A 15,251-nucleotide genomic window follows, 5' to 3' on the forward strand; every position below is an offset into this window, starting at 1 on the left:
GTATTGGACTTGAGCTCCTGTGATAAACTAGATAAGTTATATAAAACATCTGTTTTTTAGGCATTAAACAACAGTCTAAAAAGGACTGAGATCTTTGAAAGAAAGAAACCACACAAGGTGAGCCTCACAGTTGCTCCAGCTTTTTGTCTGGAAGCACTTTCCTGTTACCATACAATGATCTAGAGCCCAAGTAGAAGAGTGGTCCCCTGCGCTGTGAAGGCAGGGATCAAAATACAAAAACTACTAAGAAGCAGGAATATGTGGGACAATATAAAAGAAAACAGGGAGAGGCACAGTGTGGACACAGGGATTAGGGGTGCTGGAGGGATAGGAGGGAAAAGACTGCATGGAAATTCACCCTGAGTCCTTAGCTGAGGTCTGGGCTGTGAATATAGAGAGTAAGACTTCACAAGGCCCAGCAGATACTGCCTGATGCAGGGTTGAGAACTAAACCAGCACTATACACCATTACAAATGGTGGCATATGTTGGAGCTCTAGCATAGCCAAAATGGAAAGCTCTTGCTGAGCACCTCAGGCATTTAGCTGGATATTCAGTGTTTCTGTACCAGAAAGGCCACATCACGCTAGGAATAAGGACTACATCCTGGAATAAAGTCTGCATTCCTAGTACTAAGTTGAAAACCACAACAGACTCATTTTTAACAAAGAATAAAATCAAGCCTAATGACCAGAAGGATATGTCAGTAATTTAACTGTCTTCCAGAATAAAATTTAACATGTTTTCAAAGAAAATGGTAATTCAGACTTCCAACAAAGTATCATCACAATGTTTATCATACAATAAAAATAAAACTACAGATATAAAGGAGCAGTAAAAATTGAACAATAAAAGAGCAGTAAATATAAATAGAACCTGAAATGCTTCAGATATTGGAATTAGTAGACAAGAACTTTAAGCTTATTAATATGTTCAAAGGCTTAAACAAAGAGGTAGTCTTAATGAGCTAACAGCAAAGAATATTTTAAAAAAGAAGAAGAAAATTGCAGAATTAAAAAGTATAATATCTGAAATGAAAATTTTGCTAAATGAGCTTAACAGAAGATTGGAAACTGCAAAAGAAAATGTTATGAACTTGAAGGCAGGTCAACAGAAATTAAAAACAGAGTCTCAGTGACCTGTGAGACAACATCATGCAAGCAGTTTACCATCATGTAAGCAGAGTCTAAGAAGGGACGCGGGAAGAAAATGGAGCAGAGAAAACTATTTTATTTCCAACATTTGGTGGAAAAAAGTTCAACTCAAAATGAAAATGTCTCAACCTCGGCACTTAGCACTATTGAATTGTAAATTGGATAATTCTTTGTTGTGGGGGCCTGTTGTGGACATTGTAGAACTTTTAGCAGCATCCCTATCCTCTATTAACTAATTTCAAGTAATATCCTCTCCTATCTGAACTCTAAGCAAAGACAACCAAAAATACCTCCAAACATTGCCAAACGTTTCCTAGAGAACCAACATTGTTCCTGGTTAAAAACTATTGCTGCAGATCCAAGTAACTTAGCAAACCCAAAACAGGATAAATATACAAAGAATCAACTTAGACACATCAGAATAAGACTGCCAATGAGAAAAAGAAAAAGAAAATCTTAGTAGCTGATAGAGAAAAAGATATATCACATATAGAGGAACAAAAATGTCAATAATGGCTAACATTCATCAGAAACAATGGAGGTCAGAAAACAATGAAATGAATATTTTTTAGAGTGCTGATAGAAAAAAACTATCAACCAAGAACTTTGTAGACAGCAAAAAATCCTTTCAAAACAAAATTTTATATTAAAAACACAAGAAAATGTGTTGCTAATTGACCTGCATTACAAGAAATGCTAAAGGGAGTTCTTCAGTCTTAAGGGCAATGTTACCAGATGAAAACTCAGATCTGTAGGAAAGGATGAAGTGTACCTGAAATGGTAAATGTCTGGGTGAATATAAAAGATTATGGTTTTCTTCTCTTAATGCATCTGAAAGATCACTGTTACAAGCAAAAATAACAACATTGTATTGTGGTGTTATTTTACACAGATGAAAAATATATGACAAAATAGCACAAAAGATGGGTGGAAGGTAAGTGAAATTTTACTGCTATAACATTCTCTTATTTTATTTTAAGTATACAGTGATAAGCGAAGAATAAATATGCAATCTCTGGAGAAACCACATACCAAAATATATATATATATACACATATATGTATTTACATATATTTTATATATATTTACATATATATTATATATATTTATATATATATACACATGCACACACAAATATACGTACCACATATACATATAGCCAAAAAGCCAGAAGAATTAAAATTTCATATTAAAATATATGCTTAATCCTAACAAAGCAGAAAAGAATAGAAAAACTAAAAACAGAAGCAATAGTTAGAAACAAATAACAAGAGAGCAGACTTAATCCCAATTATATTAATAATTATAATAACTCTAAATAGGCCAGATACTATCATTAAAAGACAGAGATTATCAGACTGCATTAAAAAAAACACAAATCATATGCTGTCTACAAGAGATGTACTTTAATTACAAAGTTACAGATAGGTTAATAGTAAAGGATGAGAAAATATTAATCATACAGTAAGCAAAAGAAAGCAGGTAGGCCTATATTAACATGGTACAAATTAATTTCAAGACAATATTACAGAGTTAAGGAATAATGTTTCATAATAATAAAGGGTCAATTAATTATTCCATAAGATATCATTCTAAATGTATGCACAGCTTCTAAGTATATGAAGCAAAAATGAATAGAAAAGTAGAAATAAAGGGACAAACCCACAATCACAAATGCAGACTTTTTAAGAACAAGTAGACAAAACATTGGTATGGGAAGAAAACATTTGAACAACAACACTACATTGCCCTAATTGACATTTATAGAATACTGCAACCAACAACTGAAGAGTATACCTTATCAAGTGTTTACATATGCTGGGGCATAAAATAAGTATCAACAAATTTCAAAAGGTTAAAAAATGCGTATTTCTGGGTGTCAGTTAAGAGTCATTGAAATGCTTTAAGGCATAATGATGAAATTAAGGCTCAAGTCACTTAGCTTGCTAGTAGCTGGCAGGGCAAGGAAATAAATATTGCTCTAACTGCAAATGGTGTGTCCCTTTTGCCATATGCTTGAATAGAGCCTAGACTGGGGAAGATAAGGCAAACATACGAATCACCAGAAAATGCCATCCTTAGTCCAATAAGGCTGTCTGCATTGCCATTGGTCATTCTCTGTTCAAACTCTGCTGTACTATGCTAAAAACTAGGAGCTCAATTACTTGAGAAAAATCATGTTAAAAACTTCATACAAAACCATACATCAGAGAGCTCAAGGGAGGGAATCGACCAATATATGCAACAAGGAATCCTGAGATTTTGGAACTGGAAGTACAACTGGTCAAGAAAATCTTCATTTGTGTGTGTGTGTGTGCATGCACATGTGTGTGCGCACATGCATGTGTGTGTGATTGCAGGGTTGAGGGGAGGGAAGAAAACGGGGAAAAGAGGTAAAAAGCAGAGACATAAATTCCAGTTTCTGCTTTATGAAGAAAGGTTTCATTCAGATATAAATATAAACATTACCTATATTTTGTTATATTTTATACATTAAAATATGCTGCATTACACAATAATATCGCATATATCTATAATATAGAAGACAATCATAATCAGTGTGGAAAATTTGGGCACACTTAAGGACATATATAAAGCGCATTAGAAAGAAACCAAATGGCTGGGTGAGGAGGATGGAATTGAGGCTGACGAAGTAAAAAAAAAAGAAAATCTTCAGTAAAACCAGACGGGGCCTTGTGCCGTATAAAGACTGCAAAGCAGTATGATTAACTCACTTCTCTGCCCCTGAGGTCTACTGAAACCAAAGAAGATGAAATTAAGACAGAGAAGAAAATAAACAAGGGTACCACTGTTAACATTTTGGAGACTATATATCCTTACATTCTTAGTTCTGTTTTTGTGTATACGTACACATACACATTTTGTGTTGTGTGTCCACATACATAGAAATAAAGATGATACTGTGTATAGATTTGGACCTGCCATATTTCCACTTAGCAATGAAATGTAGTCTTCTGAGTCATTAGTATTTTTTGTCTCATATCTCTCACAGGGCTGCATTATAATTATGAGTTGATTTTCTACTGTTTAGACACACCAAGAACTATTATAAAGTTGCATATAAAGTAGATAAGCATTCTGAGGAGCTTATTTCCAGCCTATGTATGTCTGTGTGTGTGTGGCAGGCAGGGGTGGCGGAGTGGGGGTGGTGTTGAAGGTTGTTGGAAATAGGAAAGAGGATGGCTTATGGCAGAGGTGATGTCTGAATTGCAGTTTGGATGGAAATGGGCTGAAGGGCATTTTAGTCCATTATTTAGTACAAAATAATGTTGGAGAGCAAGCAAAGGTTAAGAGAACATCATGTCAAGGACAGACATAAAAGTGAAAGGATCATAACTGAGCTCTGATTATAAGCGTACTAGGGAACATGCTAGGCTCACCTGGCACTAAAAGATGAATATTACAGTCTCCCCTAAGCAGATGAGGAAGGGTGGGGCAGGGGTCTCTGAAAAAGAAAGTAATTTGCCTAAGGCACCAACTATAATAAATACTGGAACCAGGATATAATGCAGTTTCCTCAGGGAACTAGAGGGTGTTGTTAGAGAGGGATGGAAGATAAGACTGGGATGGTGAGTGCTCCTCAGACCTCAGAAGGTCAAGCTAAAAAGTAAGAACTTTTACCAAATTCTCTTACTCACTCACACTGAGATATGGAATGACAAAAAAATGGATTATCAGCAAATTTCCAACAAGCTGTTCGCAGAGCAGATTAATATTGCCTGAGACAAGTGGATTTCCCCAGGGATAGCACACTCTTTAGGGCATATTTCAAAAGCAAGTATTCCATCCCAAGCCAGCCGAAGAAAATTTCAAGGCAGTCCTTCAGCATCTAAATTATCAGATAATTGTATTAGTAGGAACCTCCAATAGGTAGTCTCTAGTAAGCCATGCCAGGCATAAAAAAGTTCAATGAGGCTAAGCAAACCCAGTGAGGACACTTCTAAATGCTAACTACACAGGGAGGCAGATACAGTCTGAAGGTGAATCCTAGGAGAAAACCCAAAAAACCCACAGCAAGCATTTGGAGGAAAATCTGCTACCTAAGTACAAAGAGAACCTGCTACTCCTCTGTTTCACTGGTCTCTAGGGCAAAGAAAGCTACCGCTAGCTGTGGGCTCAGCTTCTGGTGTGGATTTGGCTTATGGAGACCTTCTCATAAACATCTGGCCACTACCCTCCCTTGTGGAAAAACCAAACACTGAGCAAAAGTAAAGTCAATGGGAGGGGTTGGCTTCTGTGCTTGGTTGGCCAGACATGGTAGCCTACCTGGATCTGCACTCTACATACAGAAGACATGGGCTAAATCCCAAAGGCCAAAAGTACACCCTTACCTGGTGGGTAGTAGGAGGTTGGTTCCTACCCTCTCTTCAGACTCCTTCCACTCAAAAATTGACTCTCCACGTGTTACTTTTCCCAAAAATTCTCGACTCAATAATAACCACTCCTGGAGAACCAGGAAAAGAGAAAAAGCATTTATTTAGTACTAGCGTGTTGTGATTAAAAGAACCTAGGATTTGCAAACAAGCATACCTGGATTCACAACACTGACTCTCCTTCCTTGCTATCTGTGTAACAGCCGGCAAACTAGTAAATCTCTCTAATCCTCAGTTTTCTCAACTGTAAAATGGAAGTAGATATCCTCCTCTCATGTATGCGATGAGTAAATGAGATAATGATGGATGAGCATTTGTCACCTAGAAGGCAATCATAAACAATATTTGCCTATGCATGCCTACCTTCTTATTTCTATATGGGAAAGTGGAGGAGATCCTAATGGGCAAAATACACACATACATGAAAGGGAGAGAAGCACAAAAATGGTCTGCAGCTAGGAACTGCCACATCCTTCCATCAGTTCAGCGGAAAGGCCACTTACTTGCTGTATAACCTTATACAGACAGAAGGCCTATGATACCTTCCCCATAGAATCATCACAAATATTAAATCCATCATCTGTAAAAGCCCACTCACTGTCTGTTACATTTACAATTTAGTAAATGGCAACTTGAGGTGGAGGTGGATGTGGTAGCATTGAATTAACAACAACGTAACTCACAAGGGCTCACCAACTGGGACTCGGAAATATTTTCTTTGGAGATTGGATGGGGATTTGAAATGTATACAGATCAGGCATCTGGGAAACAGTCCTTAGATGGAAATCCTCATATGTAGCCCCATCCTGCCTGAGGTAGGCTTACCAAGCAAAGGTATGCGGTCCCTCCCTGGATCCCATGTTAACTAGCTGTTCTGCCTGCCTTTCTGGCTTAATTATGCTCCAATAATCCTGACAAGATTGGCTGGATTTTGCTGTAAATCATGACAGTGGAAATCCTAAAATAAAAGTAAGATTAATGCTATGACCTCAATCTTGGCTTGAGGGCTCATTAATTGCAAATCATGGAGTTAATTGAATTCTAGGCATAGCACTGCTAGCTGGATTAAATTTCCTGAGACCTATTTCTTTACTGACATGAAGATAACTGAAATGCACCAATGACAACTAAGCCAAATATTGGGGGTTGCTAAGGAGACAGATAATTATTTCCCTGGCACACTGGCTGCCCAACCATCAAAAGAGTCTGATGTCATGCTTTGGAGGACTGTCCCTATTATTACAGCCACCCTCCCTGTCTTCTTCATGCTCAAGGGTGTGATGCAACCTCTCTGAACCTCAGTTTTGCAATAATACTTGTTAAGAATGAAATACACACATGTGCATGTATCTACAAGAAGTGCTCAATAAAAAGTAGGCATTATCATCATCCTATCTTTGACTCTTTGCCATCATTCATTATTATAAGAACCCCTGAAGGGAGGAAAGAGCTGTGTGGCTTTCCTTCTGAAAGCTGCACCCTGGTGGTCTGCAGAAATGGCAACACAAATGGCATAGAAAAATCACTGTACACCCAGGGCCTCCCTAAGTTCAAGGCAGTTTCTGTTTCTACTTAGCATCTGGCCAATGCAGATGCTAGTACAGTAGTCCCCTCTTTTCCATAGAGGATACAGTCCAAGACCTGCAGTGGATGTCTGAAACCACAGATAATACCAAACCCAACTGCCATCAATTGGAACACGTTTCTGTTCATGTCTTCCACTCACAAATTGAAGCCTTTTCCATCTTAATACAGCACTTACACACTGTGGCCATAACATTTGCCATCTGAGATGTAATGGCAAAAATAGCATGAATTCCCTTTTTCCTTCTTCACAATTTCACCAATAAAAGATTCACTCTTACCATAGATCTACACAACCTCGGAATATTATTTTTTTCCTTTTTTTTTAATTAAGTCAGGAACTTTTGCCTTTTCACTTAAAGGAAGCACTCTACAGCTTTTCTCTGGCATATCCAAGTTGCTGGCATCACTACTCTTGTGATTTGGGGCCATTATGAAGTAAAATAAGGGTCACTTGAACACAAGCACTGCAATAACCGAGATAGTCAATCTCATCACTTACACAACTACTAAGTGACTAATAGGCAGTAACATAACGCTGGACAAAGGGATGATGCATATCCCAGGCAGGACCAAGCAAGACGGTGCAAGATTTGATCACACTACTCAGAACGGCACACAATTTAAAACTTAATGGATTATTTCTGGAATTTTCATAACACTTTCAGACTGCAGTTGGCAGCAGATAACTGAAACTTTGGAAAGTGAAACCACAGGTAAGTTAGTCTACTGTTTGTCTCTTCTCTTTCCTGCAGTCTGGTCTGTGTGGTTCCATCTGCTCTTTGGACAAAAAAATTACATGCATAAATCCTCATCCAACACTGACAGATGAGTATTGCAGTCTCCACTACACAGGAGGAAGGAGGAAGACTCTGAAATGGAGAGGAATGTGTATCAGGCAGCGGCGATGGTACATACTAGAGCCAAGATATTATGGTGTTTCCTCACAGAACTGGGTGGACATAGAGGGTATATTAGAGAGGGGTGAGAGGTGAGACTGCAAAGGTGAATGATGCTCAGATCTCAAAAGGCTTGAAAGTCAAACTAACCTTGAAATGAGTAGATAAAGAAATTTAGAATCACTGGGAAGGGTGAGGGGATGCTTTTGTTGAAAGCTGCAATACAAAATTGAGAATGCGCAAGAAGAGCTTAGCGAGAAGACGGTGCTTAATTTCTATCTGTATCAAGCACTCAGCATGACACTCACCAGGGTAAGCCATCTAAAAAAGGACACTTAATTGCACTGAATTGAATCTGTCAAGAAACCAACAGTTTCTATTCACTTTTAAACCAATTTCAATTGCATTGAAGTGCAGCAAGATGATAACAGCAATAGCCATCACTTATTAGGCATCCTCTGATCCCTGGGAACTAGACTACAAGCTTTATGTCCATTATCTTACTTAGTCTTCACAATTATGTTGCCAGGTAAGTTGGATTATCCACCTTTTACAGAGGAGCAAAGTGAGAACTTGTCTTAGACCATTTGGGCTGCTGTAACAAGGTACTATAAATTGAGTGGCTTATTAACAACAGAAATATATTCCTCACAGTTCTGGAGACCAGAAATTCCAAGATCAAGGTGCCTGCAGATTTGGTACCTAGTGAGGGCCCACTTCTTTATTCGTAGAAGGCCATCTTCTCCCTGTATCCTCCCATGGTGAAAGAGACAAGCAAGTTCTCTGGGGCCCTCTTTTATAAAGGCACTAATCCCATTCATGATGGGTCTGCCATCACAACCTAACCACCTCCCAAAGGCCCTACCTCCAAATATTACCACATTAAGGATTAGGTTTCAGCATATGAATCTGGGAAAGGAGGGGACACAAATATTCAGCCCACAGCAGGACCCAACACAAAAATTTAGGTCATACAGCCAGGTTCTTCCCTAGGTCTGTCTCACTCCAAAGCCTGTGTTCCACTGACAACATTTTGCTGCCTCCTATTATATTTGTTAAAAGCTTAAAACATAAAAGGAAACAGTCAAACCCAAAAGCACTGCTGGAGAACAAAAAAGCCAGACCTTGGCCTGATGTCTGCTCTGCATTAATCTTAGGATATTTTCAAGAACAGACACCCAGGAGTGGAAAACTGCTATGCATTCATTGCATAGCAATGAAATTAATGAAAACTAGTTTCTAAGGCTTGAACAGGCCTTAGAAATGATCGTGGTCCCTCATATGGACTTGGTTCCACAAAGGGATGATGACAGTGGCTCAAGATGCTCTTTCCTAATTCAGCCTCTTCTTGCTGCCCAATCCCACCCAAGCCACAGGCACACGCAGCCCTTAGGGTCAATAGCTGCTGTCTTTGACTCTCATGTTCAACAGCCACATGCAACAGCATTGCAGGGGTAGTGGCAGCAGAGCACAGGAGGTGGGGAAAGAGCATGAGCCCGAAGAACCAAACTGTAAATATGCTTTCCATCTTCCCCAAAGAACCACTCTACAGACTTGGAAACCTGCCCACTGTCAAGTCCCTTTGTGGTGTGAAAGCATATCAGTGCTGACAAACCCAGGGTCACAGCCTTTTTTCTTTGAGAAGACTATGGCCAAAAGAGCTGATAAGTCATTAGCAGCATCTGTTCTCCTCTGCTGCCTTTTAGATCCCAGGTAACACAATCAGAGCTCACAGGTGCTGAAATTTCAAAGACAGGCACTAATAACCATAAAAAGGGTCTCCAAAAAATGCAGGTGACAGGCAAGCAGGTGGCTTTCCATCATGAACAATGTGTCCTCTGCAAAATCCACAGAATGGTAAGAATAGGTGGACAGATACATTGCAAGGGTTTGGTTTCCAAAGAAGGAACTAGGGCCATGGCTAGCTTATAGATTGGAAGAGGGCAATGCAGCCCTTTGGTGTCTGGTATCAGTCTTCACATCTTCACCAGGCTCCCGCTGTGTGCTAGGTTCATGCAAGATGCTTCACACACACTGTTTCATTTCACCCTGAAAAGGACCTTGCTAAACAGGCTATCAGTCCCAGTTAATAGGTGCAGAAATGAGGCTCAGAGAGGTTGCATAACCTGCCCAAGCTAAGAGGTCTGGCAAACAGTGGTGCAAGAGGTTCCCAAGGTTAAATGTCAGCCTAGGTACCAGGCTACGCATCACAATAGCCTGGGGTGCCTGTTTTAAAAAATGCAAATCTTCAGATTTCTTTCAAATCAGAATCTCTGAGAGTGGAGCCTAAAGTCTACATCTTTCAACATCCCTCAGTAGCTTCTGATAAACAGAAAGTGTAATAACACAGCCACAGCCCTATGCCACATTGTGTGATAGAGGACAGACAGCCCTAAATGAAGGTCAGGCAGGGTCGGGGAGAGAGGCAGAGGAGCTACCATTCATTGGACACTTTTTATCTGCCAAATGCTTCATATAGATTATCACACTTAATCATTACAACAACCAGCTGAGGTGGATATTATCATGCCCATTTTATGGAGGAGGAAATTGAGGCTCAGTGAAGTTAAATGACTGGATAAAGGTCACACCTCTAAGAAATATGGGGGTCAGAACACAAACCAGATCTGTGTGGCTCTAAATCTCACGCCCTTTCACTATCACATTCTTCCTTACCTCTTTCTGACAGAGAGTAGAGGTCTCAGTGCAATCGCCAATAGCATGTAGATGGCTGTAGCTATGGAAGGGCCCAAAGAAGACCTTGCCCAATATGAATCAGGGAGCAGAAATGGCTACATCCTGAGGGAGGCCAACTCTTCCTCCAGCAGCTACCATTGCTGTTCTTCTGATAAGAGCAGGAGCCTGGACTCACCAAATACAATGTGGGCAGCACAACAGTGGAGCCATCATCCCTCCTCTCAGCACCCTTGCATATTGAGAGTCCACTCTCTCCCAGGCATTTGGGAATCTGCATGATCTGACCCATAAGGTTAACCAACAGAGTTCAAGTTCCAAATACCAGTGTGCCCTTAAGCATATGGCTTTCCTTCTCTGAACAAAGTCTCTTTCTATAAAATGTGGAGGTGGAATTTGCTGCTCTTCAAGGCCCCATGAACTCTGGGTGACTCCATGACTCACAGAGTCTATATAATGTGCGTATTATATTGTGATTTGTGCAACTTATTAATACTACAAGGTAAGGACTGTTAGGAGTCTCACCAAACTGGACAAGGAGTTGAAGTATTTGGCTGCCACTAATGTTGGCATTGGTGGAACAGAAGCATTCAAATCTCCACCATGGCTTCTGTTTTTTATTTTTGCCCCCGAAGTCCAGGGGGGAGGGACTATTATCTAACAAGCTGGCCACCTGCAAGTGCCTTCTTTCCTCTTTCCCTGCATTTCGCACTAATCTCAAGTGACTGCCTGTTGACTGACCACTCCCCAGTTGCCCTTCTTGAAATCTTTAAGCATATGCACATTGCCTGCAAACTCCTAGAAGGCAAGATGGGGTGAGTCAAAGAAGACTCCATACACAGTGCCAAGCACAGGGCTTTGTACGTAGCGGTAGTGGTAGGATTCTAATATTCCGCTACTAAAAATAACAAATTGTACCTAAAATCAGCTAAGATTTGAGTCCCTACTATGTATGAGGCATTATTCTAAATGCTTTACAGCCCTATGATGTACATGCCATTACTATCTTGCATTCGTAGATGTAGAAACAGATATAGAGGCTCACTTTCTTGCTGAGGTCACACAACTAATAGGCTAACTGTGGACAGTCTCACATGCCATTGCTGAATGAGAACACAGAGTTGGAGCTGTGTGGCCTTGGCATCAGACAAGACTCGGGTTCGTACTCCAGCAATTTATTAGCTGTTTCTTTAGATAAGTAGCTTAAACCTTTCAGTGCCTGTTCCTTCATCTGTGAAATAGGATAACAACATCCACCTCATTGTTTTTTTTCTTAAGAACCCAACGTTACACCTGGCCTATTTATTTACTCAGGTATCTATTGAGCTTCTACTGTGTGAAAGGTTCTGTGATAGGTGGTGGGAAAACAGAATAAGAAAGCATAATGTCTGACATCAAGCTGCTCACAGTCTACTGACAGCCAAACACAAATGAAAACAGTATATAAGACCATATGGGAAGGATAACGTGATGCAGAGGGCATCAATGGAGCACAGAGGAGAGCACCTGAGAGCAAAGAAAGCTGGAGTTCGCAAAGAAGAATGAGGCTAACCAGGCCACACGGAAAGAAGGGCACTCGGGGCCAGGTGGTTGAATTCTATCAGTCAATCATGCCATACCTGGGCATTAGCTTCAACTCTATTCTCATACCTCACATCCAATCTTTCAGAAAATAGTGTCTGTGCTACCTCCAAATTTTATCCGAAATTTAAGATATGTATAGAGCTCCCACTTATCCAAGAGAGAGTGGATAGATACACATACATATTTACAAAGTGAAAAGATAAACCCAAAACTTGAAAGAGAGTTACCTGTGAGGGAGGGAACAGGGTAGAAGGGGCAGGGACAGAAGCTGTTTCTTTGAATACAACCTGCTTTAAAGATTTGAATTTGAAACTATGTAAATATTCTATATAATTACAAACATAAATTTTAAAGCAACCCCTCAAAAGTGATAGCAAAATGAAGCAAACAAACCCAGCTTAGTATGAAACTGATGATATAACCACACACAGAGAAACTATCTCAAGTAACTTTAAGATACAAAGTAACTGTCTTAAAGTAAAATATATACAATCAGTACCCCCACCACCACCAAAAGAAAAACAAAAAACAAAACTACCTTAATCTGTTTTGGTGATAGTGTTGGTATTGTGATTCTGTGGCTGTGTATCGTGGTACAAAGCAAATAAGTAATCACATTGGTGCAACTGAGAACCAGAATTTTGGCATGGGAGAAAGAAATATCATTGTGAATCCATAATGTATTTTACCTTTTAAAAAATTTGCTCCTAGCTCTGTCCACTGAGAAGGCCTAGACACAAAGACCAGCTCAGGAGCAGTGAGCACCCCTCACACCAGTGGTCTTTATGCACCATTTCCCTCTAAAAGGAACTAGAGCCCTTTGAAAAAGTGGCTGATTCTAAGATTGCGGCAGAAAACGCACAAGATGAGCCTTGAACATCTGGTGATACCAGAAAGCAAGGAAAGCATCAAAGACTACTTGAGTGTATTAGAAGCATTGAGGAGCCAGCTTCAGAGGCTCCCATGGCCAAAGATGGTCCATTTAGGCATTAGTAAGAATACTGATGTCCCTCTATATACTCAAGAGATTGGATCCAGGGCCCTTCAAGGATACCAAAATCCAAGGATGCTCAAGTCCTTATATAAAATCGTGTAGTATTTGCATATAACCTACACACATCCTCCCATATACTTTAAATCATCTCTAGATTATGTATAATACCTATTGCAATGTAAATGGCTAGACAAATCATTGTTTTATACTGTACTTTTTTGTTGTTGTTGTCTTGATGTTTTTCCAAATATTTTTGATTCAGGGTTGGCTGAATCCACAGACGTGGAACCCCCAGAGGGCCAACTGTAATAACTGCAGTGGATTGAAACATGAATGTGTGTTTAAAAATATGAGTTCATAATAATAAAATGAAGAGAAAAAGAGAAAGAGAGAAGCTTCATAAGTCACCCTTAGAGAAGGATAGGGAACTTACTTTTTATTTTTGAAAATTGGTAAATAAAGGGTAAGAATCAAGCCTTTTTCCTTTGTTTGCTATATGAACTTTACTCCAGGGTAACCAAATATCTGATAAGGAAGAGTTTTTCCTCATAGAAATAGTCCAGCAAACCAAAAAAAAAGTAAGAATTACATTTGCAGCCCCTAATAAAACAATGGCACTAGACAGTGATGACAAAAAACAGAAACAACCACACATTTTATATATCCCCAATGGAAATACAAAACATGACCTATGAGATAGTCTTGCAAAAAGCTAATCTGAATGTAAGTCTGATCAAGCCTCTAATCTACCAGGAACACAGGGGACAAAGGAACAGGTTAAGTGACACCACAGGGATGCAGTCAGCAAAATCTAGACTTGGGGAAAATCTACAGTACAAATGGCCTAGTTTTTTTTCCCAACAACAACAACAAAAATTACACAGGAACAAAAGAGACGTAGAGAAGTAACTTTAAAACCAAGCAACTTCAATGCATAAACATTATTTGGATGCTGGTTCAAACAAACTATAAAAAGGCAAAAATAAGATTCCCACTTAAAAGAATCAGGAAAATCTGAACAGGCTGGATACTTGAGGATAGTAAGGACTATTAAGATTCTAGATGAGATGAGAATATTGTGACAATGTTTTTTAAAAGGAGCCCTTTATTGACTGATTGACTGATTGAGCAGATTCTCACTCCAGGCCTCAGTCTCCCCTGTAACTAGAACTACAAGTGCATGCTATCATGCCCAGCTAGGCCCTTACATGTTAGAGGCGTATTCAAATATTTAGTGATATTATGGCTGGGATCTACTTCACAATAATCCAGAGGGGCAAGAACAGCTTTAGAAAAAATGAAATTGCTCATTAGTGGATAATTGTCGAAGCTGAGTAATGGGGACATGGGTTTCTGGTTTCTACCTGTGTTTCCCCTTTTTACTTTTTTGTATATTTGAATTTAGAAAACTATATATATTTAGGTACCACATATATTATGTACAATGTTGACATGGTTTGGCTGTGTCCCCACCCAAATCTCATCTTGAACTGTGGTTCCGATAATCCCCATGTGTTGTGGGAGGGACCCAGTGGGAAGTAATTGAATCATGGGGGCAGTTACCCCATGCTCCTGTTCTCGTGATAGTGGTGAGTTCTCACAAGGTATAATGGTTTCACAGGGGACTTTTCCTCCTTTTGCTCGGCACTTCTCCTTGCTGCTGCTGCATGAAGGACATGTTTGCTTCCCCTTCTGCCATGATTGTAAGTTTCCTGCAGCCTCCCTAGCCATGCTGAACTGTGAGTCAATTAAACCTCTTTCCTTTAATAAATTACCCAGTCTTGGATATGTCTTTATTAGTAGCATGAGAACAGACTAATACAAATGTATATAATATTTTTATACACCCACATATAAAGAGGTATAATCAACCTTTTCTCACTGCCTATAGTGCCACCAACCTGGTCTAAGCCAATCACTTCTCATCTGAATTATTGCAATATCCTCTT

The 15,251-nt window shown here is 39.5% G+C and overlaps 1 protein-coding gene across 9 annotated transcripts in view; it reads right to left on the minus strand.

Moving 5' to 3' along the window:
- The window catches only part of DNAJC6 (DnaJ heat shock protein family (Hsp40) member C6), a 166,359-nt gene that overhangs the window by 64,036 nt on the left and 87,072 nt on the right, over nt 1–15,251 (minus strand). The window contains exon 2 of one of the 9 annotated variants that reach the window (XM_054484074.2): nt 5,506–5,618. The exons of the other annotated variants lie outside the window; for them this stretch is intronic. The gene's annotated coding sequence lies outside the window, so the exon portion shown is untranslated. The remainder of the gene's footprint in view (nt 1–5,505; nt 5,619–15,251) is intronic. 9 annotated transcript variants of the gene reach the window in all.

The sequence above is a fragment of the Pongo pygmaeus genome, chromosome 1, assembly GCF_028885625.2.
Source record: "Pongo pygmaeus isolate AG05252 chromosome 1, NHGRI_mPonPyg2-v2.0_pri, whole genome shotgun sequence".
NCBI classification, from domain to species: domain Eukaryota; kingdom Metazoa; phylum Chordata; class Mammalia; order Primates; family Hominidae; genus Pongo; species Pongo pygmaeus.